Source organism: Paroedura picta, chromosome 2 (genome assembly GCF_049243985.1).
Source record: "Paroedura picta isolate Pp20150507F chromosome 2, Ppicta_v3.0, whole genome shotgun sequence".
NCBI classification, from domain to species: domain Eukaryota; kingdom Metazoa; phylum Chordata; class Lepidosauria; order Squamata; family Gekkonidae; genus Paroedura; species Paroedura picta.
The window spans coordinates 92,700,366-92,728,085 of record NC_135370.1 but is presented as its reverse complement, the minus strand read 5'-3'; the positions used below and the strand labels follow the sequence as shown (position 1 = coordinate 92,728,085).

The 27,720-nt window shown below is 45.9% G+C and overlaps 1 protein-coding gene and 1 long non-coding RNA gene across 20 annotated transcripts in view; one reads left to right on the top strand and one right to left on the bottom strand.

The window, feature by feature from the left end:
• SOX6 (SRY-box transcription factor 6) overlaps positions 1-27,017 on the bottom strand; it is a 607,104-nt gene extending 580,087 nt beyond the window's left edge. For 7 of the 19 annotated variants that reach the window (XM_077321662.1, XM_077321650.1, XM_077321667.1 and 4 more), the window contains exon 1: positions 18,693-19,004. The gene's annotated coding sequence lies outside the window, so the exon portion shown is untranslated. Of the gene's footprint in view, positions 1-18,558; positions 18,625-18,692; positions 19,005-19,244; positions 19,303-19,619; positions 19,807-20,062; positions 20,332-26,068; positions 26,253-26,908 lie in introns of those variants that run through there. The other 12 variants (XM_077321651.1, XM_077321668.1, XM_077321671.1 and 9 more) reach the window with 10 other exon arrangements.
• A 139-nt stretch (positions 27,018-27,156) lies between these two features.
• The window catches only part of LOC143829975 (uncharacterized), a 35,123-nt gene continuing 34,559 nt past the window's right edge, over positions 27,157-27,720 (top strand). Inside the window, exon 1 of the long non-coding RNA XR_013228308.1 lies at positions 27,157-27,500. This is a non-coding gene — a long non-coding RNA (uncharacterized LOC143829975). The remainder of the gene's footprint in view (positions 27,501-27,720) is intronic.

Below are 27,720 nucleotides of genomic sequence, written 5' to 3'. Positions count from 1 at the left end.
CGAAGTCGTGTCCGACCCATCGCGACCCCATGGACAATGATCCTCCAGGCCTTCCTGTCCTCTACCATTCCCTGGAGTCCTTTTAAGTTTGCACCTACTGCTTCAGTGACTCCATCCATCCACCTCATTCTCTGTCGTCCCCTTCTTCTTTTGCCCTCGATCGCTCCCAGCATTAGGCTCTTCTCCAGGGAGTCCTTCCTTCTCATGAGGTGGCCAAAGTATTTGAGTTTCATCTTCAGGATCTGGCCTTCTAAAGAGCAGTCAGGGCTGATCTCCTCTAGGACTGACCGGTTTGTTCGCCTTGCAGTCCAAGGGACTCGCAAGAGTCTTCTCCAGCACCAGAGTTCAAAAGCCTCAATTCTTTGACGCTCGGCCTTCCTTATGGTCCAACTTTCGCAGCCATACATTGCAACTGGGAATACCATAGCTTTGACTAAACGCACTTTTGTTGGTAGGGTGATGTCTCTGCTTTTTAGGATGCTGTCTAGATTTGCCATAGCTTTCCTCCCTAGGAGCAAGCGTCTTTTAATTTCTTTGCTGCAGTCCCCATCTGCAGTGATCTTGGAGCCGAGGAAAATAAAATCTGTCACTATCTCCATTTCTTCCCCATCTATTTGCCAGGAATTGAGAGGGCCGGCTGCCATGATCTTTGTTTTCTTGATGTTGAGTTTCAAGCCAACTTTTGCACTCTCCTCCTTCACCCGCATCAACAGGCTCTTTAGTTCCTCTTCACTTTCTGCCATTAGAGTGGTATCATCTGCATATCTGAGGTTGTTGATATTTCTCCCTGCAATCTTGATCCCAATTTGTGACTCCTCTAATCCCGCCTTTCTCATGATGTGCTCCGCATACAAGTTAAATAGGCAAGGCGACAGTATACAGCCTTGCCGAACTCCTTTCTCAATTTTGAACCAATCCGTGATTCCATGTTCAGTTCTCACTGTTGCTTCTTGACCTGCATATAAATTTCTCAAGAGACAAATAAGATGCTCTGGTATTCCCATCTCTTTAAGAACTTGCCACAATTTGTTGTGCTCCACACAATCAAAGGCTTTAGCATAGTCAATGAAGCAGAAGTAGATGTTCTTCTGGAACTCCCTAGCTTTTTCCATGATCCAGCGTATGTTGGCAATTTGATCTCTAGTTCCTCTACCTCTTCGAAATCCTGCCTGTACTTCTGGAAGTTCTCGGTCCACATATTGCTGGAGCCTAGCTTGTAGGATTTTGAGCATAACTTTGCTAGCATGAGAAATGAGTGCAATGGTGCGGTAGTTTGAACATTCTTTGGCATTGCCCTTCTTTGGGATTGGAATGTAAACTGACCTTTTCCAATCCTGTGGCCATTGCTGTGGCCATTGCTGAGTTTTCCAATTTATGTAGGAGAAGGCAAGTTTATTTTTTCCTGCTTGCATAAAATATAAGTCCTCTGAGAAAAGACTGAGGGATTTGGGAATGTTCAACCTGGAGAGGAGGAAGTTGAGGGGGGTCATGATTTCTGACTTTAAGTATCTGAAAGGTTGTCACTTACAGGAGGGCAGGGAAAGGTTCCTGTGGGCAGCAGAGGATAGGGCCCACAGTAATGGGTTTAAACTACACAGAGAACAATATTGGCTAGATATCAGGAAAAAAAATTCAGTTAGAGTAGTTCAGCAGTGGAATCGACTGCCTACGGAGGTAGTAAGCTCCCAGTCATTGACAGTATTCAAGCTGGCAGGCAGGCAGACCAAGACTGGCAAGGATCCTCACATGTAAATGTGAGAAGAGAAGCCTAATTCTCTGGGAGAATTGACTGTGATGATCGCAGAAGTGGGGAGGGGTGTTGCAGGCCTCACAGAAAAAAAGAGTCATGCAGTGAGACAGAGGGAGGTCAGGGAGAGACAACCAAGCAGGCAGTTATCGTTGTGGTAGAACCCTGTTGTGGTTCACCCCTCTCCAGCCTTCTACTGTTTTTGTTCAGCTAAAATTGCTGAATATTTTTATTATTATTTAATTTATTACCCGCTATTCCAAAGCAGGCTCGTGGCAGGTTACAGATGTCCAGTAAACCCCCCTCCTTAAAACCCCAATAAAATGGACAGAAAAATATCAATACAGCCCAACAACATGGAGGAGAACCCCCCCCATCCCCAACCCCTTCCTCTAGAGAGAGGAGGAAGGAGATATGAGGTAATAAAAGTTGCAGCTTGACACCAGGGGGGCCCCCTCGATCTTTCCCCCAGCCTCAACCATAGACCTGGCTGGATCCTGGCACAATGGAATAGTCCTTGGCTGTTTCCTGTGCTCTTTTTAGTGCATCATCCATGACATTGATTCAATAACCCTGTTATATCAGCTATTTTAGTGGAGGATGTAAATACTTTATTTTGTGGTTTAGAATTTGCCATGTTACTGCATTTATCTGTTTTCTTGGTTAGGCACCATTGGAAACTTTGGGCTGAAGAGTGTTAAAGACTTTGTCTTTTAGCAAGAGTCAACCACTGACCACAGAAAAAAAAGGTCAAAAGATTTACTGTCACTTATTGCAGTGTGAACAGGCATAGTGGGTCATGTGATATGTTTTTTGGTATGCAAAGTGTTTGCCACCATTGATAAGGTGTCTATTTCCCAGGCACGCAAATGACCAGAAGAGAAGCAATTCTCCTTCCTGCTATTGTCATTGCTAGAACTGTTTAGGTCAGAGAGGGAGATCCATCTTGGAGTTTGACCATGTAACAGCTAGGGTTTAGGGCTCTGCCATGAGCTAAAAGAAGCTATGCATTTCTTCGTTTTATTTCCAAGTTCCCTACCCTGGTAGTGTAGTAAAATACTTTTTTATACTTTAATACTGCTTTGTGTGGTATCATCATTTATATGTTAACTTTGTTACTTTTGAATTACAATATACCCAACATACCAATAAATATATCAAAAAGCAGGTTCAAAAACACTGGAATACTGTATTCATGTACCCTTGGTAATTGAAAGTAGCAACATGTTTTTTGGCTATACAATGCCAAAAACAAAAAATAAAAAGTTTTTTTTCCTATACATCCTTTTTAATAAAAGGAAACATTGCATATGTGTACCCATTTATACAGAATTATGGTGCCACTGCTAGTCTTAACTAACCAATATTTCTGTTAACATGTATATTTGCCCATCTTTGAAAAGATAGATACATACACTGCAATTAAAACAAATAACAGCATACACAGGGTTTGTAGTCAATATCTTCTTTCAATTAGTAGTGAATCTTGTACAGAGCTACATCCAAAAGGAATAACTATATGTATGCACTGTACATTCCCTCCAATGGAGGAAAACTACTATCAAATGAATAAGTTTTAGCAGAAGACATTGGATACAAAACACTGTTAAGTAATTTCATTTCTCTAAAGTGTCCAAAAAGTTTTCCACAACCTCATTAAGAAATAGTTTGTTAGAATATTCAGTTTTTAAAAATGGACAGAGTAAGAAAAGCTACAGAACCTTGTCTTCATGTGAGGGACAAAGCACTATATGTATACCCATAGCTTAGCTAAGAGCATGCAAAAAGAGTACCAAAAACCTTGTGGTGCCTTAGAATTAAATACATTATTAAAGCTTATTCTTTAGCCATGCTACTGAAATAGCCAGTGCTCTTGGACTTTGGATAAACAGTCAGTGCAAGCATGTTTGGGGGAAAAAACTTATTAGCTCTCAGTTATTTTCTTCCTTTGTTGTCTTCTTAAACACACCCATCCCTTATTTTTTTCCAGGTTCCAGATTTGTCTAGCTGCAGGTGCATGTTGCCCAGCATGAAACAGCAAGGCTGAATCTCTCCTGCCTCCAAATGTTGCCCACTCACCAACATATAGCAAAACAATAATTTTCAATAGTATTCACCAAATAAGTGCTTTCAAGTTCCGCACAGAAAAGAAGTGCTGTGTCATCAGCTAAGTATTTAAATTCTAGAAATGTAGCCATGTTAGTATATTACAGCAAAAAAACAGATTGTAGCACCTTAAAGACTAACTGATTTATTAACCCATGAAAAGTTTACATTTTGATAAGTCTGTGACTTTAAAGTACCACAAGGTTCTGTTTGTTTTACCTATATAACATAAACATTCAAAGAGTTATAATCCACACACACACTCAAGTTCTTTCACAAATAAGTCCCTGTTATTTCAACTAGATTTTTTTTCTTTCTGCCTGATCAGAGCCACCAAAGTGGCTAACAATTAGATCTGAGTATTTTAAAATTGAGCACAAAAACATTTAAAACCAAAACAAAAATGTGTATGTAAAACAGGGCACTTAAAACAGGGCAGGGAGAAAAGACACTGAGGAAAACTGGACTTCACTTGCTGCAGGAAAGCACACACAGGACTGCAGCCTTAGAAACAGCAGAGCATTTGGGAACGGGACCCATTTGCTGTTCACAGGAAATATGTTTTGCCATTTTCCCATCTTTACTATCAACAATTAACTGGTGATACTTTTACTTTGAATACTTAAGGCCTTCTTCTGGATAATCAACTGTTATATTCCCCCTTCTCAAAGAGAGAGAAAATCAAGAAAAAGGCAGCTCATGGCCACCCAAATGTATGCCAGTCATTTGGAAAAAGCCAAGTTTAGCTGAGCAGAAATTGTGTACCTCCATATAGAATTACTGCACCAATACACAAAAGCGCGATTCTACACAAATGCCGCAGGTTTGCACCATAATTAGGAAGTACACTGGTGACTTTATGCTCAAGGCTGCAGCTCTGGCAACTTCCTTCTTTGATGTTATGAATGTTCAACACTCACTCTCTCTCCACCTTCTCTCTTCTGATCCTTTTTACCAGGAGTGGAGAAGAGAAGTAGCATTCATTTAGAGTTCCCCTGCTTACAAAGGTACACCCTTAAGCACACATATTCCAAACTAGACAAAATAATTTCAGTTCAGCTTGAAACTGGAATGGAAATACACTTCACTGGTTCAACACAATAAATTGTAAAAAATATCTCTGCTTCTAGCAAACAACTGTGGATGGTGCTTAAAAGCAAATCATATGAATGACGATAACAAGAGAAGGGCCTTAACATAAAGTAGCATGCTTGTGTATACTAATGCATTCTGTGATAACAATTTTTGTAGAAAAACCCCTTTTGGCTTCGGAAGCAAAATACAAGTGGGGAACTCACAAGCACTTGTAGATGTCATTTCATTTTACCCACATATCCTTTCTCCTTTCCCTGCTTCCTTCTCTTCTTTCCACTCATCAACAAACTTTTCTTCCTCCAATCTTCACCTTTAATTATTTACTTAATTTATACCTCACCTTACTTCCCAATGGAGATCCAAAGCAGCTTACATAATTTATTTATTTGTTTGTTTGTTTAATTTCTATACTGCCTTCCCAGCAAGCTGGATCAGGACAGTGTACAGTCACAAAACATAGCACTACAATAGATAAAATTATATTAAAATGTAAATTCTATTTAAAATAGTTAATTTTAATTTACAACTACCCAAATTAACAACTACCCATTTCAGAGATGTTTCCTATATTCTCGCCAAACCGGAGAACAGCCTCGGGCTTCTTATGATGGTAGTAAATAGTGAGTGATAAATGGTAAGTAGGTGGGGCCCTGTAGATGTTATCATGCCATTGATCCCAACCGGCAGAAGACCGGCATCTTGCAGGCCCTGCAGAGCTGTGCTAATTCCAACAGGGCCTAGATGTGTTCCAGTAGCTTGTTCCACTACGTCAGGGCTAGGACGGAAATGTCCTTGTCCTGGTTGAGGCCAAACCACCTCCTTGGGGCCAGGGACCATCAACTGATTGGTAGTCAAGCAGAGCTTTCTTCAGGGGATATATATAGACGGTCCCAAAAATACACATTCTTCTTTTTCCATTTTATCCTCACAACACTGTGAAGTGAATTAAGATGAAAGAGACTGGCCCAAGATCACTCAGCATACTTCTATGACAGAGTGATGATTTCAACTTTATCTCCCAGATCCTGATCTTACACCACACTGGCTCTTTTCCACTTTTACTCCCCACTGGCAGCCTCTCCCTGGTAAAGCTGCACAGTTGACACAAGTTGCAAAAGTCATAGAGTGACAAGTCACTCAAATGAGTTGTGTGCTGACCAGGCCAAGGCCCAGCCAAGGCTTCCAAGATTGTGTGTAGGCAGCTGCTGAATGCAGGTGAGTTGCATGGCATCAAATCATAGCTACTGTCACACCTTGGTGACTTGCACAAATTGCATGGAACCAAGTTGCTCAGTTCTTGCTGAACATGCCCCTGATGAGTTCTCCATCTGGGGCAGGAGGGAGGACAGCAGGGTAGAAAGACAAGTGGAAGTAGCCCTGGAAAGCCCATCCCCCTCCAACTTTTACTCACAGAAACCAGTGTTAAGACTCATAGAATTGGAAGGGATCTCCAGGGTCATCTAGTCCAATCCACTGCAGAATGCAGGAAATTCATAACTACCTGCCCACCAACAGTGACCCCAATTCCATGCCCAGATGATGCTTCCCCCCACAAAAAACACACACACACTAGAATCCCTGACAAGTCTGGCCTGGAAGAAATTTTCCTTCCGAATTCCAAAGTGGTGATTGGCATTTCCCTGGGCATGAAAGAAAAGGCCACAAGAGCCAAGCACTGACACAATCCCTTCTCACAATCTTCCTAAGTTCACAGAAACAGCATTTCTGTCAGATGGCTATCTAGCTTCTGCTTAAAAACTTTCAAAGATAGAGAACCCACCACCTGCCGAAGTAAGACTGTTCCACTAAGGAAGTGCTCTGTGAGGAACTTCTGCATATTTAGCCAAAAATTTGTTTGAATCAATTTCAACCCACTGGCTCTGGTCTGAGCCACTGGGGCAACAGAAAAGAACTCTGCTCCATACATGATAGTCCATCAAGTACTTGAAGATAGTTATCATATCCCTTCTTAGTCATTTTCTCTCCAAGCTAAAAAGACCAAACTCCCTAAACCTTTCCTCATATCGGTTTCATGTATTGTTCTATTACGTTCTATGTGAACCGCTCTGAGCCTTAGAGGATGACGGTATGCAAATATAATAAAATAAATAAAAATAAATGTCTTGGCCTCCATACTCCTAACCATTTTCATTGCCCTCCTCTGGACACACTCCAGTTTGTCCACATTCTTCTTCCAAAGCTGAACACAGTACTCTGAGGTCCAACCTGAGCAGAGTAAAGCGATATCATCACCTCACACAATCTGGACATTATACTTCTTTTTATACAGCCCCAAATCCTATTTACCTTTTGAGCCATGGAGTCACACTGCTGACTCATGTTCAGTGTATGGTCTGCTATAATCCTTGGAACCTTTTCACACATACGACTTCCAAGACTCCCCCATCCTATAACCATGCATCTAACACAGGTAATACTGTTGCAATTGCCCTGTAATTCCCACAATGGTTCCAGACATCTCATAGAACATGCATTTCTGAACGTTCATGTGCTACTATTATTTGGGGGAGTTAAGACACACACACCAACATTGGGAGAGAGGATTTAAGATTATTCTATAAATATGGAGCTTTTCTCACTGTTGAGAATTAGATATATTTGTTTACACATAGGCCCAGTAAGGCCACAAGCCTATTATCAGAATCCAGGCTTTAATTTTCACAAAGTATCAAAAGGACTTTGAAAACCAGTTCCATTATTCTATTTTTAAATGTACTTAAAACTATAATAGCCAAATTTTATTCAGACATCATAATCAAAATGTGATGTATTAGTTGTTGCTATTCCAACAACACTGAACATCATGCAAATTCATAGCTTTGGGGCTGGATGTCATCAATATGCAAATGATACACAGCTCTGTATATCCTTATCGTAATCCTCTGGTGATACAATAGAGGTCCTGGATGTTGCGGTAACTGGCTGAGTAACAAATTAAAACTGACCTCTGACCAAACAGAGGTAATATTGGTTGGGAGGTACATATCTTGAAGGACATTGTGCTCCCACTTCTGATGGGAATTCAGCTGACCCTTGCTGACTCAGTTTAGAGCCTTAAGGACCTAACATTATTACTGGAGAAGCAAGTTAATGCAGCTGCTGCCAACTCAGCTTGGCCTCTTATCTTGATCCACACAAAGGAAACATAGACTAATATAAAGCAGTGTCCATTGGTCTCAAAATCAATTCAGAAACTGTAGTTGATGCAGAATTTTGAAACTCAGCTGTTATGGGGAGATAGATGGAGCATGCATATTGTTCCCATCCTGCAAGCACTTCACTGGTTGTCCATCAGTTACCAGACTCTTCAGTTGCCAACCAACTTGCAAATGGGCAAAATCAGCAACTGCTCATATGCATACCCTCTCTGTTGCAACCCCCAGCTTATGCAATGACCTACCTTGAAGAGGTCAAGAAGGCTCCCACTCTCCTAGCTTTTCACAAAATATTCAAAACTAAATCATTCAAGATGACAATAGAATCACACTGTACTAAAGGTTTCACAAAGTTAATTGAATAAATTATTAGGGACTGTAGTCTACACTACTGTATGGAGCTTGCTGAAACTAGGGTCCTACTATGAAATTTTTGTATCATTAATTTGCCATTTTTATTCACACTGCTTCAGCTCTGTTTTTAGACTTCTTGTTGATTTAACAAGCCTAATTTCTATTGCATGTTTCATTGAATATCCCTTTTTGTCAATTGAATTGACTCATTCTGTTGTAATCTATCTCAAGTCCAAGAGAAAAAGGCCAACTGTTCAAAATGTGTATAATATAAATGAATAAATGTTTCCATTCACACATCTGGACACTCCTTTTTTGTGTGTTAATCTTTGACCTGTGCTCTAACAATCCCAATATGTCGGGAGAGGCCATCAAGCAGCAAAGGGAGTCTGCCAATAGATGGGAGAGTCTCAGAAGTATCAGCACAAACATTTCGTCTTGGATCTAACCATCTTGAATCATGAACCATTCCAATATCTGATGAACACAGAATTTGAGTCCTATGCTTCTATCAATATATCTGATTCTCAATGTGGGCCAACTTGTGGATACTTAAATTCAGAGGCTGTGGCCATGGACAGACAAGACAGCTCTTTCTAGAAGCCTGAAAAAAGCCCGAGGTTTACACTGATGGGATTAAAACCCTCCAAAATGACAGAAGCAATACCTCTAGCTTTCAGAAACAAAGGCCTTCAGTGACTATTTCTAGGCAACAACAAAAATATTAACAACCATACAGCCTTGGTTTCTATCTGCAAAAGGTGAGGCAGGGTGCTTACAGGGCTATTTTGGAGGATTTATCAGGGCCAGGTAGCAACTTATTCAGCCATGCCTGCCTGTTTGCTACTGATCAACCGCAACCAGCCTATGATAAACAGTGTTGTAAAGAGTTTCAGATTAGGATCTAAGAAACTCTGGTTTAAATCAATATTCTGCTGTAGACGTTTATTGGGTGACTCCAAAGTCACATATTCTTACCCTAACCTACTTCTAATGGATCAAATGAAGAAGAGAAGAATGATGTGAGCTGCTTTGGGTCCCCATATTGCAGAGAATGAAGTAAATAAAAAATATAGGTGAAGATGGGGCAGATAAATGGCAGGCTGGTGCATGAGAAGGAAAGAAGGAAGCAGAGAACGTTGAGGATATGCAAGCTGCCTGGAGTAGGGAAATAGGAAGTAGTATGGTAATGAGGACATAAGGAAAAGTGAGGTGTCCCCAGCAAATCCTTGCAAGTTCCCCACAATGCAAGTGGGCCTGGACCAGCCTGTACCACACAACCCAGCCTGACCCAGCCTACAACTGGTACTATGCAGTGTCCTCAGAGATATGCTGAGCCAGAGTTCTCCCAGGGATATGCTACCAAGTGGAGGGAAGGAGGGAGAGCTGGAAAATGGGAGGGGGTTTACATGAAAGGTAGGTTAGGTGATGAATGGGAAGGAGAGAAAACAGCAAGGACATGTGGGGGTATGGGGGTTACCAGGAGAAGAGAAAGATGAAACAGTGTGGGGAGAGAGATACAAGGGAAAGTGAGGTGCCCTGCCCCTCCAAAAGACCTTGTGGATTCCTTACCATGCAACGGGACCTGCTGCTGCTGCTCCACAACTGGGTCATAGTTTTCCCAGACAGAGGCTGGAGGGGTTTAGGGAAGGAGAGAAAGCTGAAGAATGGGGCCAATAAAGACAGATTGGCTGGTAAATGGGAAGGACAGAAGGTAGCAGAGTGACTACAGGGGCTTTCAAGGAAGGGAGAGAGGAAAGAGTAGGTGAGGATAAATTGTGATGCTACCTGCATGTCCCTAATTTATACATTTCTATCAATAGTAATCATTAAAGTATCCACAAACTTTTATGTAAAAATTAAAACCAAATATAAACATCAAATCATGGTTGATAATACAACTGTGCATTTAAGAGTAAAATAATTAGAAATCGAACTCTGATTGTTTATTTTTGCAAAAGCTTACACTGCATTAGATTATGAAATGAGGGCCAAATATGTATTACCTGCATTTCAATCAAATAATGACAAGTAATGATCCATCAGCATAATGAAAATCAACTGTTTAGAGTTCCTGATTCAGTATATTCATCCCCAGAAGACCAGTCTTTCCTTCTGAAATTTCTCATAAAACAGGAGACTCAATCTACATAATGCTTTACAACTATTTGGTACTATAAAAACAAAATCCCTTATGTGCATTAACACCTTTCATGCAGAAGGCTCCCAAAGTACTCTACATGCTACACAGCCATAGGCATCTTGCACTAACTGAGGCTAGAGGTTGACTCGCATGACTGGGATTATTTTACTCTGAACACAAGTTAATTTTTACTTTTACCCACAATATTCTCCACATAAAAGAGGATCACAGAACAACACAAGATCAACAAGCTCAAAAAGGCTACTTGCTCTTTGTATTATTCTGCAACACAAATGTATACTTTGGCTCCTAAGCATGATCTAACTGTACACAGTTGTCACCAAGAAATAATTGGTGAAATTTTGTTTCTTCACGGTCAGAGAAACATGATTGTGTGACCCCACATTTCTCACACCAGTAGCACAGAACATGGTAATATGCTCACTATGCTTCTCATTGTTAGAGGTTCAATTGTAAAACAGCTGAAAAAGGAACTTACTACTGCTTTAGAATGCTCTCATTTTACTTTACATATATGTAGTATGCCAAGGCCATAGAAGGAATAAAAAACAAGACAAGATTACAACCCTTCACATATTTCTACCACCCACATATATTTAGGAGGAATAAGAGAGCTTTATGTGAGTCAGTCAGATATACAGGAGAATATAGACAAACAACTTCATCCTATCTTTGCTAGAATTTCGCCAGGATACGGAATGCCAATCTCTTGTGAATATAAATGATGCCTATTTTTCTGTTCCTCGGAAATCATTTGCCTTAAATTTTCAACCAAAAAGGCTATTTTGTAGTCTCTTAGTACTCTTAATATCATTCTTTCTTTTAATACAGTCTCAAGCCAGGTATTGGGTCCATAATCATAAAAGTCTTTTTAAAATAATACTTCCAAGAGTCACAAAAGATTATCTAAAATACACGCTTCCTTTCCTTTTGAAGTATTTTTTAGTATTAAACAGAAGTTAAAAAGAACTGAACTCCCCTAAAAATATATCAAAAGGTACATGAAAAGTGTGCCAGGAGCAGAGAGCATTCTTCAGAGTAATTTGCTCGTTCTCTTTGCATTGTGTAAGGGATTAGTCAGAACAAGCAAATGTTCATTGTATCTGTAAAAGGAAAAGTCTCCCTGATCATTCACTGAATTTATTCTAAAATGCAACCTTCAGTGCTCTTGTCAATTAGGCTATGAAAATAGTTTCATTATGACCTGAAAATTAAAGAATTTTTTCTAATCACAAAATAAGGAAATATACAGAAAGGGCTGGGAGGGGAAAGTCTTAGGAAACAGTAAGAGAATCTGAATATAAACAAGCCATCATTCTGGTAAGAGGAAATACAAACAACTGGAATAAAAATAGTTGATGCACAAAAGCCATAATGAGGGGGTTGCTCCAAAAAAATAGCTCTGGCTTTGAATGGCTTGGATGAAATACAAATTATCCGCAGAAAATGTGGACTGGCATAAATGTTCACGCAAAATTGCAAGTGTATTTCTAGGAGTATTCAAGTAGCAACTAGAGGCATTCAACACAAGGTCCGAACAATGCTCTGCTTAAGTGATAACATAGAGTCCAAACCCCTGCATTTTAATTACTTTGCAGCCTCAGATATATTGCCTTTGATATGGAAATGTTCTTGTTCTCTCATCTTCACATACGGTCTCATGCACAGAAATCTTTATCTGATTCATAAAAAATAAACTAGAATCCAATCTCAACACCTGACCTCAGTGCTTAGAAGTTTTTTTCCTAAGCATAGTGTCACTATAAAAAGAATGGCTAATATTGGCGTAAAGTTAGATATTTTGAACAATGATATGAAGGGCCTGCAGTTAGGAATCAAATCAATACCGAATCTCCAAGATGTTAAGGTTTCATTCCATATTCTATCAGGGTACTAGACCAATAATGGATGATATACCTTTACAGTATATAAGTGGCAAACACAGCACACATTCCAACATTTTTCTTGCCTTCAACTTCTGAAAAAGGTATAACATTTTATCGCACCATATAGAAACAAAATATATCAACAAGATTCTTTAAAATATCAATGCAAAAATTATTTTGAAACAGGGCTGCATATAACTTCATATTGTATAATGTCAATATTTATATACAAGTTTTCACCATGTCTAATCAGTACAGCTCAACGGGGGTGGGGGACTCTGTTATTAACTGTCACTATTGAACAGCTTACATACAGTATATAGATAATAACTGTAACAGGTCAAGACTAATAATTGTGGTATGCTGCTTGTCAAATTCTATCAAACATTCAGTAAACAGTCAAATATTCAAATAAACAGCCAATAAGCAAAGATGAAAAATTTTGCTTACAAAGCTCCTTTCATTCATAAAAAAGACATGCTTTTACATTGCTGCTGCAGATACTGACACCACTGTAAATCATCTGGTGGTATTTTATCTGTGTTTCATCATTTCTGTTACCTATCTGTTCTCTTAAGTACATAAACCTGATGGAATGTTTTGCTTTACTTTTAAAAACATCAGCTTATCTATCTGCATTTTGAATGGCCAACCAGGTTCTCTAATTAACTTAGCTATTAAGGACTTCTAAACTGGGGGCATTTTCTTAAAATTTCAAGTGAGGAACCTCTTTCTTGGAGATGCATACAAGGCAACTACCGATAAAGACCTGTCAAATATGCAAGAAGGAGGGAAGAAATCAGTATGTACTGGTTCTTGTTTCTTTAACAGAAATCCATTTTTCAAGTTCTTGTTCTACTAATTGAAAGAGAATTATTTAAAACTTCACTGAATACTTGAATAAATGATGGCTGTGTGTAGCAGTTTCATCAATGTCAAATAACTCAGGACTTTCTAAGGTACAGCACAAAATTATTCATGAGAATACCAGCCAAATATTAAACCAAACAAAAGGAATTATAGGAATCATTTCCTATTACAGTATGCCACTTTTCAAAAATGGTGGATTTCAGTACTAATTTATTTCCTAGTTCTATTTGTAGTATGTTCAGAACAAAGATATTTCTACATTCTACATTTCTACATTCATGTGACAACTAACATGCCAGCTCAGAAATGCCCTCCTGAATGTCTGACGTCTATTACCATTCCTTTTTAATCAGCTTATATGGTCCTAGAAAACATAGATCCTGAAATACCATTAAATAACAGAAAAATATATTGAGCTCAAAAAGAAGTTTTCAGTGGCTCTACAGTAGTAACATATAACTGTTTTCCTGCCAAAACTGCGAGAAGAAACATTTTGGATTAACATTCTGATAGGAGATGAAATCTGGAACAAATGACATCCAAATTACCATAATATTGCATAAAGCATGTCAGAATTCTGGTATCATTCTAAAAGCACTAGTGAACTTTCATAATTTGCACCGTGATCCTAAACACATTGTTAAGACTGAGTCCCACTAACTTCAAGTCAGCGTTTTATAGTAGCTGCTAATTCAATAAAATATTTTTAAAAGCAGTGTGGAGAAACTATAAAATTCTTTGCTAAGTTATTCAATGCCAGGATGCAAAACAAAAGCAACCTTCCTTTTTTCCCCATCAAGTAAGATGTTAGCCTTTTCTCCATCCAGGGAGAGGTTGGCCCAAACTTATCCTCATTTACCTCTTATTAAAATATACCTGGTCAAAATATCAGATATGCACTACAACAGGGGATACAAAACTGATCAAAACAGATCTAAATTTTGTCTCAGGTTAAGAACTCAGCATGAAGTGATGCAGTATTTCCATGCCATTACATTCCATGAGTATTAAAAAAAAAACTTGCTTCTACTTAAGAACGAGGCGGCTGAAACATGTGCACTTTAAATCCCATTAACTCAATGTGTCTTACTTCTGAGTAAGCCTTCAGTCTTTCATTTCAACAGGTTGTAATTCAAAAGAAGGACTTTATTGTTTTTTTTTTTAGTAAGTGATTTGTATACTGACGCTCTTGGACACTGCCGTCTCGGGGCAGTGAACAACAATTGAATAAAACTGATAAATCAAGTAAAATTTTCACATAAAGATAAATAAAATCATAATCAAAACTGCTGTCAGCAGCCACAATAGTTATTGAGCTTAATCAGCCAGTAAGATATTAGATGTAAGGAGGGGTTGGAGGGAAAAGAGTGAAGGAGGGGGGAGGCTTGAAATTTTGATGTAGATATTTTCTAGTTTGCCTCAACCATAAACCAGGTGGAAGAGCTCCATCATACAGAACTTAGCAAGTTCAGGGTTCAAATTGATCCTGTGTTCTCCCATAATTGCTCCAGTCATTGGTTTCTGACTAATATGCCTTGAGGCACAGTGAGAATAACATGAATAAAAATAAAATTAAAATACATGAGAAATTTTGCTTTGTGAATATGAACTCAAGCTGGCCACATTCACTGGACTTCTCACTCTTGATACACTGTGCTCAGTAGTGTGCCCAAAAATATATATCCATATTTATTTGACTGCACATTATATCAATTGCAAACTCCTGTGTGTTTAAGGAAGCATGATCAGAATAGGAGAGTGCATATCACTAAGGTTTGTTTACCTTGGCTATATATGGTTTACTTTCCAAGATAAATTGTTCAAAACCACCTTAGTCAATAAGCATGAACTTTACTGAGAGACAGAAGTACACTCCCAACTATGTATGTAATTAAATGGCCATTGGGGGAAAATGGCCATGTTCCCATTACAATGATACAGTATCTGAATATATCTATGGGAACTGTAATGAATGTGCACTATCGGACACAGAAGTCACAACTCATTTATCCCAGAGGAGTCGTGAGACCGATCCACCGTAAACGGGTTTTGGCACTCTCACAAGTCGTCCACAGGTTTGGGAGGACGCCCTCCAGCTGCTTCCAGCAATGCTTCAAATGAATGAATGAAAGAAAGAGCGTGACTGGCAACCAGGAGAGGCATTTCCACCGCGCAGCCCTGTTGCGTGGGCCAGGCATGTTGTGGGGCTGAGGTTCTACAGCGTGTGACTTCGCTGCCCACCTGCCGCTCCTGGCTGCCACCGCCACACCAGCTGTGGGGAAACTTGCTCGAAAAGGCGCTCAACCCCAAGAATCACCTCACTGCCCCATATTGCCTGTGGGCCTTGCCGCGACCGAAGCACTTAACCGTCCGCATCTCCCTCCTCCTGCAATTCACTACTTGCTTCCAGGGTAGCAACATTTCAGCCCGAAGAAGTTCGACCTTCCCCCGGCGCGCGCGGCGTGCACGAGGACCACCGACTAACCCTAACTCAGTGTTCTCCTTCCGCAGGAATGAGGAGGTCACTGATTGGCGGGAAGGCGCTGAGAATGCAAATCACCTTCTCCCGGGCCCAACCGCCTGTTCTCTCGCCGCCTGCGGAAGAGCGTCCGTGCCCCTGGGCTTAGGCGGCGGCAGTGGCGCTCCCTGCTCCTCCCCACCACCACCACCACCACCACCACGCTCCGCTCTGCTCCTGGTGGCGGCAGAAAAAGCCCGCGCAGGCCGGCGGCGTTGCTTGAGTGCCATGCTCTTTCCCCCCCCCCCCCAGACTGTTTTCGCGCTTTTCCTGTGGGTTTCTCTCGACATCTGAGCTCAGAGTTAAGGGCAGGTGCCCTATCTTGCTCTTTGACTGCCGCTGCTTTAAAAGATGTTGCTGAATAGGTGGGCAGGTGGGTCGCTCTGTTGCTCTGCAGCAACGGAACAAAGTTCGAGTCCAGCGGCGTCTTGACAACCAGCCAAGTTTTATTCGCGGTAGAAGCTTCCGTGTGCACGCACACTGCCTCAGATGCGAAAGCTTATAGTTATCTCTACTAAAACTTTGCTGGTCTCCAAGGTGCCACTGGACTCGAGCTCTATTCTGTCGAGCAGGGCAGGAAGTCTGTTCCTCCCGCCCACGTCAGACTGGCTAACTTGGTTGGGTCACCCCCCACCCCACCCCGGCTCCAGAGTATGGGGGGGGAGGCTGTTGCCAAATTGGCATTTGATATATGGATTCCAGCTACATTGGGAGGATTGCCTTCTCTCTGTTCCTTGGCTTTTAATAGCACGCGGGGGGGGGGGGGGGAGCGACTGATTGTTTTCTTTCTCCCCTTTCTCTCACTGCCTATGCTAAATCTGATTCCCAAGTTGAAGTGGTTGAATTGGCTAATTCTGAATACAGGGTATTGAGAGAGGCCAGACACAGCAGTATATCCCTGTATAGCAATGGATACAATGTGCTGAATTGGCAGTCTAATTATAAATGTGGCATTTGGACCTCCTTTCAGACCCAGTGCCACCTTACCTTATGAGGGAACTTCAACTACAGCAACTGTTCAAAACAAAATGCCATTACAGGATCAGCTTCACCCAACACTGGGACTAGCCAGGGGATTGTTTTACAAACAGCCTTTCTCACTTAACACAAGAATGTATTATAGGGAACGCAGTTATGGAGAAGGAGGCAAGAGTTTAAAGAAAACGCTTAAGCGGGTCTCTGCCAGGTGTCAAGCTACTTCAAGCTGCAAACGTAATCCAAGTAACCTAATTATTTTCTGTAAAATATGTACCTCCCTAAAAATACACTGGGGGGAGGGGGGGAGCGATCAATTTTATTTTTAAAGAAGATGAAGTAGATATGGTTACCGGTTATAAAAAGGGGGTGTTAGACATGAAGAAATCGGATGCAAAAAATGCCCCCCCCCCTAAATTATTTGGTACAAGTTTCACCCAACAGGAACTGCTATGTCAAAGGTGATGTTCATTTATTTTAGAGGTGCTGCTTGGCCGGGGCGGTTGGATTCACAGCTCCAGCTCCAGCACAGCAGTCCAGAGTCCGGAGTTCCCAGCCCTTTCTCCCTCTCCCCCTCATCTTCTTCAGGCATTACGACGCAGTTTTTCCCAAGATGAAATGGGCACCGCTGGACCGACATGCCCATGGCCATTAAAAGACCGGAAAAGTTTAAACATGTCTTTCCTTTCATCCTCACCCCAGCGCCAAGAAAAGTAGCATTAGGCTACAAGTTGCCCATCCTACGTGGACAGGCTTTCTTTTTCTGTTCTTTAAAGAGTAAGTTATCTGTATAACAACAGAGGAGGAGACAGGCGCTTGCTTATCTCTGAAAGTTTCCCTGTCTGTACTTTTTGGAGAAACACCCTAGAGGGCATCGTTAATCTCTGGTCCGCAGGCTCCCAAGCCGCGGCAAGCTCACCCTGACACACCCAGGCCCAACCACACTCGGTCGCCTTTTCCCACTTGCCCCTGGCACTCTCTCTCCTTGCCGTCCTTTAAACACACACACCGGGGAAGGGAGCTCTGTGCGCGAAGCAGAGGCGGCGGCAAGCAAATCGATACGATCTGTTCCTCGGAATGACCCCGAGGCCCTGCTCTCCTCCGGAGCCAACCGCACAAGGGCCCCCGGCTGAAAACCGGTTCCGCACAGCGAGAAGAAAAATGGAAAGGTACAAGCTCGCCCCGCAACAGAAAGCCGGTTAAATTATTTACTCGTGTGTTGCTAGGTGTGCATCACTGGTGCGCGTGCCCACAGCTGCGTGCACCGTCTCACGCATGTACACACACACTGGTGACCATTCTATTTTAACACTGAGCCGAGCAACGAATTCTTCCCGAGGTCGTTCTTTCTCTTTAGACGTAGGTAACCTAAACTATGTAGTTCTAATGAGAATGATACATAAATCTTTGCAGGACCGTACTTAAAAACAACAACGTAAAGCAAAACTCATCACACGATCGTATGCAAACATAGAGTGGCGTGTAGTTTTGGAAGGTCATCCCAGGCTTAAACAAAGCAATAAAATGCTTTTTGAAACCCCTCCCCCAAATGCCATTAAAGATAAACGCAGCAACACATTTTACATGTCCGTAACTAAAAGAGATTCTTCATCAAGCAAGAAGCAGCACTGAAAAGGAAAAGAAAAGCAAAACTCCGTCTGACGCACCTTGCCTTACTCACATTTCTGCAAGTCCTTTTTAAAATTGTTCAGCATAGCTCCGCCGCGATTAGACTGGCAAGCAATAAGAATAGAAAATAACAAAATGAATGCAAGAAAGAAAATACTTCCCGAGAACTTACTTTGCATTTACTTTAGGCACTACTTTTTTCGTCCAGCTCGCAAAGGAAGCCGTTTTGTTCAGGTCAGGTATTGTCTGCTAATGGATCAGCCCGTGGCTACGGGGTTTATTTTAATTTATGGCTTATGCATTCTTTTAAGGTCGATTTGCATGACCTCCGGCAAGAGCTAAGACACAGCAAGAAATCCTCAGCTGAATGTTGGGCAAGCCCACAATGCAGCCAAGAGCTCCCCTTCTCATGGTGTAAGCAGAGCCCTGTCTGTTGTTGGGCTCTTTTTTCTCTCCCCCTCCCTGTGGAACACAAATTAGGGTGTGATATCAATTTTAAAGTTTTCAGTATAACTTTATCCCAGCCTCTGCCTGTACAAAGATAAGGAGCTACTGGAATGGCAAATGTTCCGTATACTGCCCCTCTGTGGTCAAATACAGCATCACCGCCTAGCGGTCCAATGCCGCTCGCTCTTTCTTTCCTTTCTGTCTTCTGGCTTTAAAAAGATCTGCTGCACAGATATATAAGCACACTATCGGCGAACTTCTCAGAAAGTTTACCCACCTCAAAGTTAACGGAGGACTTAAAGGCGACAAGAAAGCTCCTTGTTCTGCCATCTTTACTGTTTCTTGTAAGGACAACCCGCCACCCTCCACCCCCCTTCGGAGGAATGACAGCAGGTTTTTGCTCCTAAGACTGAGGGCTCTGCGTCGCGTCCCTCCCCCGCCTATGTTAGTCTCTCTCTTACGTACAGTATCTCTCTAGCGCCATGTGTTCGCAGACAGCGGGCGATCTTAAAATACAACGCTGATCTGTCACTACGTTTTAAAATAGACACCACTCGGAGGTCGGAAGGAGGAGGGAAAGAAACAGCAGTGTTGTGACTTCAGAGGAGCGGGATCTTTTGTGCGGCCCCGGGATCCACTACAGAAAACTCACCTAGGGTTGGAAGCTTAAGGATTTTCTCCACCAGTTCGCCTTTTCCCATCCCCTCCCAGACGCCGCCGCCAACACCATCACCCTCCCCCCCAAAATTAATAGTAAGCGCCCGTGCCGGGGATTCATTCACAAATCTCTTAACTTCACAATCTACCTCCGGACGCGGCAGCGGTTGCTGTGGCGGCGGCGGCGGCGGCGGCGGCGGCTGCTTTGGTCAATCGCAACTAACAAGCCCTTAAAGACAGCGCGGGAGGATACCGTATTCTCTAGTATAAAGCGTCACAGATAAAACGTGGAAATCCCTTTCAGACCACGACCCCCCTTCTCCGTAAGAAGGGGGAAAATAGAGCCCACAGCACAGGCAGGCTGCACCACACAAGACCACAACCAACAACAGGTATCAGCAACACGACAGCGTTGGGTTGTTTTCTTTTCCCAGTTACCTCCTTAGCGATCCAGTGTCGAGATTTTTTTTTAAAGCCTTGGGGTCCTTCCCGGGGGGCAGGGGGGTGCAGCAGCGGGAGGGAAGGAGCCAGAAAGAGGTGGCTGAATGACTGCAGGGTGAATAAGCTGCAAATAACGCACTAACGAGAGAAATCAAGTCAATGAGCTACAGGCAAGCTGCTGGTTGGTGTTTCTCCGGGCCATAGAGGTGCAGGATTGCAGGATCCCGATCGTCAGAAGAAGTTTGCTGACGGGTTGCCTGGAGATTTAGTTACAATCGGCTTCATTATTGTTTGTTGTCGGGCTTGGCTTCCCTTCCCTCCTCCCTCCCCTCCTCCCCTCCTCCCCTCTCCCTGCCCCCGCCTCTCTCTGTGTCTCTCTCCAGATACAAGTGAAGGCGCTGGTTTACTGCTGTCAATCTTGGCAATCAATGTGAGCGGCCATGTCGTAAGTATTCAAAGCATTTCCCGTCGTGCAACATCAGAAAGTGAGTGGCCAGGGGCATTGATCGGAGGAAGGCGAAAGGAGGCAGGGCTGCAACTGCCCCCACCCCCACCCCCACCCCCACCCCCACCCCCGACTGCAAAGGCAAGACGAGACGACACGCACAGCGAGCGCACAGCCGAGAGGAAAGGAGGGCGGGAGAGAGCGCGGAAGGGAGCCGCAGAAGGGAAAGTGAGCGGAAAAGAGAAAGTGAAATCTCTTTTTCCCCTCGCTCGCTTCTCCCCCCCCCCTCCCCGCGTCCCTTCCAAGTACACAGGCGCGCGCTCCTTACAGATTTCCTCCTTGTGCCGCAATCGTCCCTCGGGGAGCCAAAGGCTGCCATCTGGGCAATCTTTCTCGGGTTCGGAGTCAGCCCCATGGGGCTCACTTGGACCTGATCCCGAGGAAATAGTTCCTAGGCTCGGACTGGGAGATTCCCGGTATGCTTACTCGAAAGGAAGCCCCACGAAGACAGTTATGTGATTCCCAGTAGACGCCTTGACATGGATGACGTTTGCTCCCAAATAAGTACGCAAAGGATTGGCGTCTTCCTTGGAAATGACTTTGATTTCAAAGGAAGTCTGTCGAGGACGGGCAGCCCTGCAGCCCGATCGCGTAATGTTCACTCCAGTCATGTCCAACGGCTCGTTCCTAAATAACTGCACATAAAGCTGAAGTTCTGCACCGCGAGTCTGCATATTTGCTCACAAGTAAATAACACGGAGTTCCGTGTGTGCAGGCTTTCATCCTTCCTTGGATGTTAGAGACTTGCGTTCTAATATAACCAAGGACACGTGTATAATCCAACCTAATCTAATGGTTTCTGTTAAACCTTGTTAAAAGGGAGTAGGACAAGGATTACATGGAGCTGAATCGGGCGTTTTATTGTTTGGACTCCCGGTTTACAGTTCAAGTGTAGCAGTTAGGCGCTTTGCAGATGCGTCCTAAGTATCATAGTTAAGATTTTTAAGGAGACTTCTAATTAAGCATTGTAGGAGTGCAGCCGCGCAGACCGATCCTATGCGTGTCTGGTCAGATCTCGAATGACCGGTGATAAATCTGTCATCGTGATGCTTTCAGCCACAGTTCTAAAATAGTTCTGAAATCACCCACGGAACCCCCAAGGGTGTGTTGACCAGCAGGTCTCTGTTGTGTAAGCACCCTAACCGCCTGATCCTGACATACAGGGTTGGAGTAGATGTGCCCACAAACCGCAGCGTGCCATTGAAATAGACCGGATTTACTCGCAAGTAGGTGTACAAATAACAGTAGGTACCTTATCTCTCCTAAATCATACTAAAAAGGACCTGAATTTTGCGCAGGTTGCTTAAAAGTGAGCCCCACCGAATTCGGTGACTTTACTTCCGAGTCAGCATAGGATCGGGCTGCGCCATTGTCGAAGCAAGGAGACCAGAAAGATGAAGGGTAAAAATGGGAGGGAAGGCAGGGAGCGGTTGTTGGCTACAAGAAGTAACTTTGAGAGGAAGACAGCGTACACGAGGCACGGGTAGTGTGGAACCTGTGAGTACAGGAGCTGCCACAAGCAGAAAAGAACGAGGAGGTGACTTGCCAAAGTAAGGAAGGAGGCCTTAGCGGAAGCCCTCAACCTGCGTAGGTACGTCTCCTGCGTGCTGACTCGGAAGTGAATCCAGGGGCCTTCAGGATCCCTGGGTCAGTGCGCGCCTAACTAGCTCTTCATCTGCGATGTATTGATGGGGGCCGAACTCAAAAGTTACCAAGTTACTTGCAGGCGGACAGTTCAGTACGATCCGATCCCCACGTGGGAGAAGGAAGTCCTGGGGAATCCCGCGGGCACACTTCTTGGTCAACGCGCAGGGACCGGGCGGCCATCTCCGCATGAAGTCCGACCAAGTTAAGGGGGGGAGCGGAACCCGCCGCGTGCTTCCCTCGAAAGTCCCTGCAGGATTCGCTCCCAAGTCACCGGGCGGATGGGCGCGACTCAGGGGACGTTCCGCGACACATGACCCGAAAGGCTGCCACCTAGCAAAGGGAAGGAAGAGCCGTGCCGCCCAACCTGGATGCGAATCGCCAGGAGAACCCGCTTCCGCGAGTTGGGCTCGCTGCCGCCGTCCGCACTGACAAGTCCCCGGGGTGGGGGGGTGTAAGAAAGTGGGGGCACCAGACAGTCGAAGGGGAATAGGCTCTCTGGGGTCCCGGTTTTGAGAAGGCCCTTCTCTCCCCTCCGTTCCCCCCTCGCCTTGCCCGAAGGGAGAAGCCCTGGCCCCAAGGGGCGGCGCAGGACCTCCCAGTTCATTCAAAGCCGAGAGGAGGCGAGCTGTGCAGGGGAAAAGAGGCTCCTGGACTGTGGCGTGGAAGGTGAAAGGCTCTCGGTCTTTTCTTTTTCGCGATTCCAAAAAAGAGGGAGTGGGAGAGGCTGGAAAAGGTTTTCCAAACTGTCCGGGATCTTGTGAGCAAACCAAAGTGGGGAAACTTCACGCGGCGCTTTTCCACGGTATGATTCTCACCTGGGCAGAATGCCTTGTAGAGGGGGAGGGAGGATGGAGAGCCCAGAAGATACTTGCGGAGGTTTCTCTGTGCTTGGGATCCTTCTCCACCCGTCTTCTCCCCCCCCCCCTCACTTACCTCCCCCTCTCCAACGCACACACTCCTTTCCAGGAGGGTCAGGGAAACATTTTAGGTTTAGAATATCTATCCGAGCTCGCCAAGGCCAAGAAGGGAGCCTCAGGTCTCTGAAGTTCAAATCTGCGGGCTGGGGTAGAATCCTAAAATTCAGCAAGAGAGAGTGCTGGCATGATAAATATTCGTCCTTAAATCGTAATGGAAGAGAAAACGTTCCAGCTAGCTTCGATCTGTTTTTATCTTAATTCATTTGGGAAGGGGGTTCTTTTAATCCTTTTAACCTTTACAATGTAATAAACGCTTTTCTTCTTCCGAGCACTATGAGATATGTTCTCTTTCACTTAAGACTGTTGAAGCATGTAGTTCAAAAGTCCTATTCCCTTAAAACCGTCTGATTGTTGTTTAAGCGTTAATTAAAATAGCTCTGCCCAAATAAAAACTCAGCAGAGTTCAGCAACTATCTCGGTGCACCGTTCGAAGACCGGAGGTTTTAATTCATCCCGCCTTGCCGATTTTTTGGTAAATGCTATTAAACGCACATATATAACAAATCCTAATTCTATGTCCTTTTTATTCCGTTCAAACCTGGATCGCTAATTTGTTTTCAAAACTAAAAGTCAAGGATGAAGCTGCCGGAAATTGTTCTTTTAAAAAACTTGTTTTAAAATTCAGCTTTGTCTCGCTTGTCCCCCCCCCCCAGTTTATTACACAAATTAAGAAAACGTTATACAAATGTCACAGACATACAAGAAACTGGTACTTGATGAAGAGACCCGTGTAACTCGGTAAGCGGGCACAGCAGAAAACAACTGACATTGAGCTAGCCAAGGATGCTGCTACATCTGCTTCCTATCACTTACAAATGTGTCAATTTCTGATATCAACTTAGATATTGTCTTAGGTTGATTTATTTGGGGGGGGGGGAGTAGTCTGAGGTACCGAGACCCGTGTTTGCGGCGCTGCCAGCAGGGTGACATGCTTGACGCCTTGTATCAGTCAGTCCAGCGAAGAATCCTCAAGTGGCACGAATTCATTCGCAAGCAACCAGATCGCTAAAGCGCAATGAGGGACGTGTGGCGGCGGCATCTTTGCAGAGGATGGCGCAAACGCGCAGCTGAAAGGCCGGGCAGGGAAGCTCTCCTGAAGGAGCAGTTAGGCGGGCATGAAGAGGCTGCTGCTTAACTTTGTGCAGAGGGTGTGGCTACCTCGTAGCAGCCACGCTCCCCTCTGCTGGGCTGCTGGATTCGAGCCAAGCCCCTTGGAAGCGAGTCCGCCGGGCCAGCGCAACTTTCTGCCACAGGAGACTTCGTTCCAAGCAGCCCTGCGCCTCCGCGGCCCCGCTGCGTCTGCCAGGGAAAGAAGGAGGAGGAGGAGGCGGGGCAGCGGCCCGATCCTGAAAGGCCTCTGGGCAAGGGCGTCTCAGGGATGGGAGCGCAACCCGCTCCCGCGAGTAACCGTTCCGTGGTCGGGCGTGCCGGAGCCCCGGCGCTAGTGCCTGAGCCTTGCGGCCACCTGCCTCGCCTGCGCGGCGCTGGGCGTCTTGTGTCACGCCAGCCTAGCGGGGGCGCCGAGGAGGCGAGCGCCTTTCGCCCGTCCAGCAGCCGGGGCCTGGGGCCGCCGAGGGGCGGGGGAGACCGGTCCGGCGCGGTGCGGAACAGCGTCCTCGCCCTCTGCTCCCGCAGCCGACTCAACCTTTTGCGACGACGGGAGGGAGGGACTGAGAGAGCGCAGCTCTTCCAACCAGCCTCCCTCGCAAGTCGGCTACATCTCTCCCCCCCACCCCCACCCCCACCCCCACCCCCACCCCCACCCCCACCGCCGCCTGCACGCCACCTCCCGAGTCCTGCCGCATCCGCAGGACGGCCGGGACAAGTTAAACAACCCCCCCCCCCCGCCTCCCGCGGAGCAGTTCGGGGAGGGAAGTCCAGGGTTCCCTTCCCCGGGAAAGGTTTCGCTCCGGCGCTCTGGAGGTCCGTCGCTGGCCGGATGGTGTCCAGGCAGGTGGGGCAGCGGCGGGTCTCTTTAGGATTCGGAAGTAATACTTTGCAGAAAGTCTTCCTGACTAGTAAAGGCGCAGTCCCCGGCCCGGTTGCGCGGAGACCAAACTTAGCGGCACCTACTCCCAAAGAAGCATACTTAGGTTGGGGCTCCAGGTGCCATTCAGCTCCACGGGCGGCGCCTGTTTCCTCCCCCCCCCTCGCAAAAAAGTGATGCAGAAGCTGCAGGGACCTCATCCTGCCTCTGTCTGACAAGACAACAGTTCCGAAACAGAACTTGCTGCTACCGTGCGTTAGAGCACGAGGGTGTCGTTTCTCGGGCGCAAACTTGGAAACAAAATGTGTTAAGGCTGGAGGGGGAGAGAGAGAGAGTTCTGTCAGGGGAAGAGCGCCTCACGTTTCTCCACCCATCGGAGCGGTTCTGAACTCCCAGGCTGAAGCGCCTGCCCGATGCTCCCTCCCCAGAGAGATTTGCCTGCGGAGGGGGGGGGCAAGCCAGCCCACCGCCTGTCAGACCCAGCCCGGAGCAACCAACTCCAAACATTCCTCAGGTCTCCGATTGTCATCGCGCCTCATTGTCCTGCTGGCAGAAGTAGCATCTCATGGGCATCTGAAACCGAAGCTCGAGAAGCATCGCCCGCCACGAAAACCCCCCACCAACCAAGACCAACAACAAACACACACACCAACTTTGCATGTCTTCATCTCTCCCCCCCCCCGTGGCAAATCGGTTAGGTAACTCCCCCCCCCCCAACACGCAATCTCAAAAGAAAGTTGCACGTGAGCTCTTTCCCCAGTTTAGCAAAGTTGTTGAGAAAGATTCTCTCCTCTCCACCCCCCCCCCCTTCCTTGGCGTTCTCCGTGTGGAGGGCACACGCGCTGGGCGGCTGCTCCTGAGAGCGGGCTGGCTCTGAGGGTACTTACAGCGCGAGAGGGCAGGCTGCCTGCGGCAGGCTAGGAGTCAGCGAGGCTGCGAGGAGGAGGAGGAGGAGGAGAGAGAGAGAGAGAGGGAAGAGGGGAGTGCCAAACTGGATACACCTTCACCGCCGCTCATCACATCTGCCAGCCTCTCTCCCCTCTCTCTTTCATTTCCACATTCCCTTTGTTCCTGGGGAGAAAAAAAATCTGCACGTCACATCAGAGTCCCCAGATGCAGTCTTCTCTAGCCCCCCCAAAAGAGGGGGGGCTATGAATAATTCAATCAAACAGTAGAGAGTCTCTAAGGTAATAAAATGTACAGCACTTAAGGCTACCCAGAGTAATTATTACGGCGCAGGAATTCGAGGCAATCTAACAACAACAGCAAGTTCCTATCTCTACAAACTTCCAGGGGGCAAATGATACAGAAAGCAACTTTCCTTTTTCTTCTGTCCTCTAGTCTTTCCCCTTCAAAAGAAAACAAGAGAGTCCGAACTTGCTCCGGAGGGATGGGATGGGATGGGAAATGTCACCAGAGACGGGAGAAGTGTGGGAGCGAATGGCTTGCAAACAGAACAGGGCAAAGAGGTTCGTAGGTGACAACAGCAACCACCACCACCACCAGACTCTTGTCCTGAATTCTTTTGTTTGCTTGTTTGTTCTGGGAAGTGCTTTCCGCGCCTCACCTCCGGGGGTTCAGCCTGCGCCCCCCCCCCCGCCCGCCCGCCCGCCCGCCCGCCCGCCCGCGGATGCGACCACACACTCTGCGGCTCCTCCGCCGGCTCACTCGGCCCCAGCCTGCGCTGTCTTCCACTCCCTCGCGGCGCGCAGCCTTGGCAGCCTTACCTGCTTCCTAGAGCTCAACAGAAAGCCTCACAAGCAAAAAGTCATCCTGGCAAGCGGCTATTTGTTCCGCGCTCCAATGGAGGGGGGGGGGGAGAGGGAGAGGGAGGGGGACGGAGGGGAGGGGGGTAGGGACGCGTCGGATCCGAGGACAGAAGGCGCGCGTGAAGGCGGCTGCGGCGGCGGCGAAAGAGGCGGGGGGGGGGGGGCGAGACTCGCTGTCAATGGACTTCTGGGCTGCTGGGGCAGAAGAAGCGCGGGAAGAGGGGAAGGGAAGGAGGCGCGCGCGCCTGTCCCTCCGGGGCCAAAAGGGGGGAAAGGCGAGCTGGTGTGGAGGGGGTGTCGACTCCCGCCAGTCTCGGACGGCCCCCTCCCCCCCCACCCCTCAGGTCGCCCTTCGGCGGCGGGAGGTCCGCGTGGCTGCCTCCCTTGTGTTGCTGACTGTCCCCTCTGCCGCTGCTTGTGTGACTCGAGGTGGGCTCCCCTCAGCGCCTCAGCTGCTGTTGCTCGGCCGGGCCAGCGGCGGACGGGGCGACTCGGAACCGGCTGCACCGCACAGAGGCCCCCGTGGCGCCTGTCAAACCGCAGCGAGCAGGTAAAGGGCCGGCTGGGGAGGGGGCTGGCTGGCTGCCCGGCTAGGGCGCCGGGGGCGGGGGGGGGGCGGGCTGCTGAGGCTTTGGCTTAGCGTCCGGCCTCGGGCGCGGTGGCCTCGCTCTGTCTCCGGCGTGCAGGGGAGCCAGGAGCGTGTCTTGCAGCGTTTTCTCGACCTAACAAGGCAGACGTGACGGATGCGAAAACCCAAACATTAGTGGCCC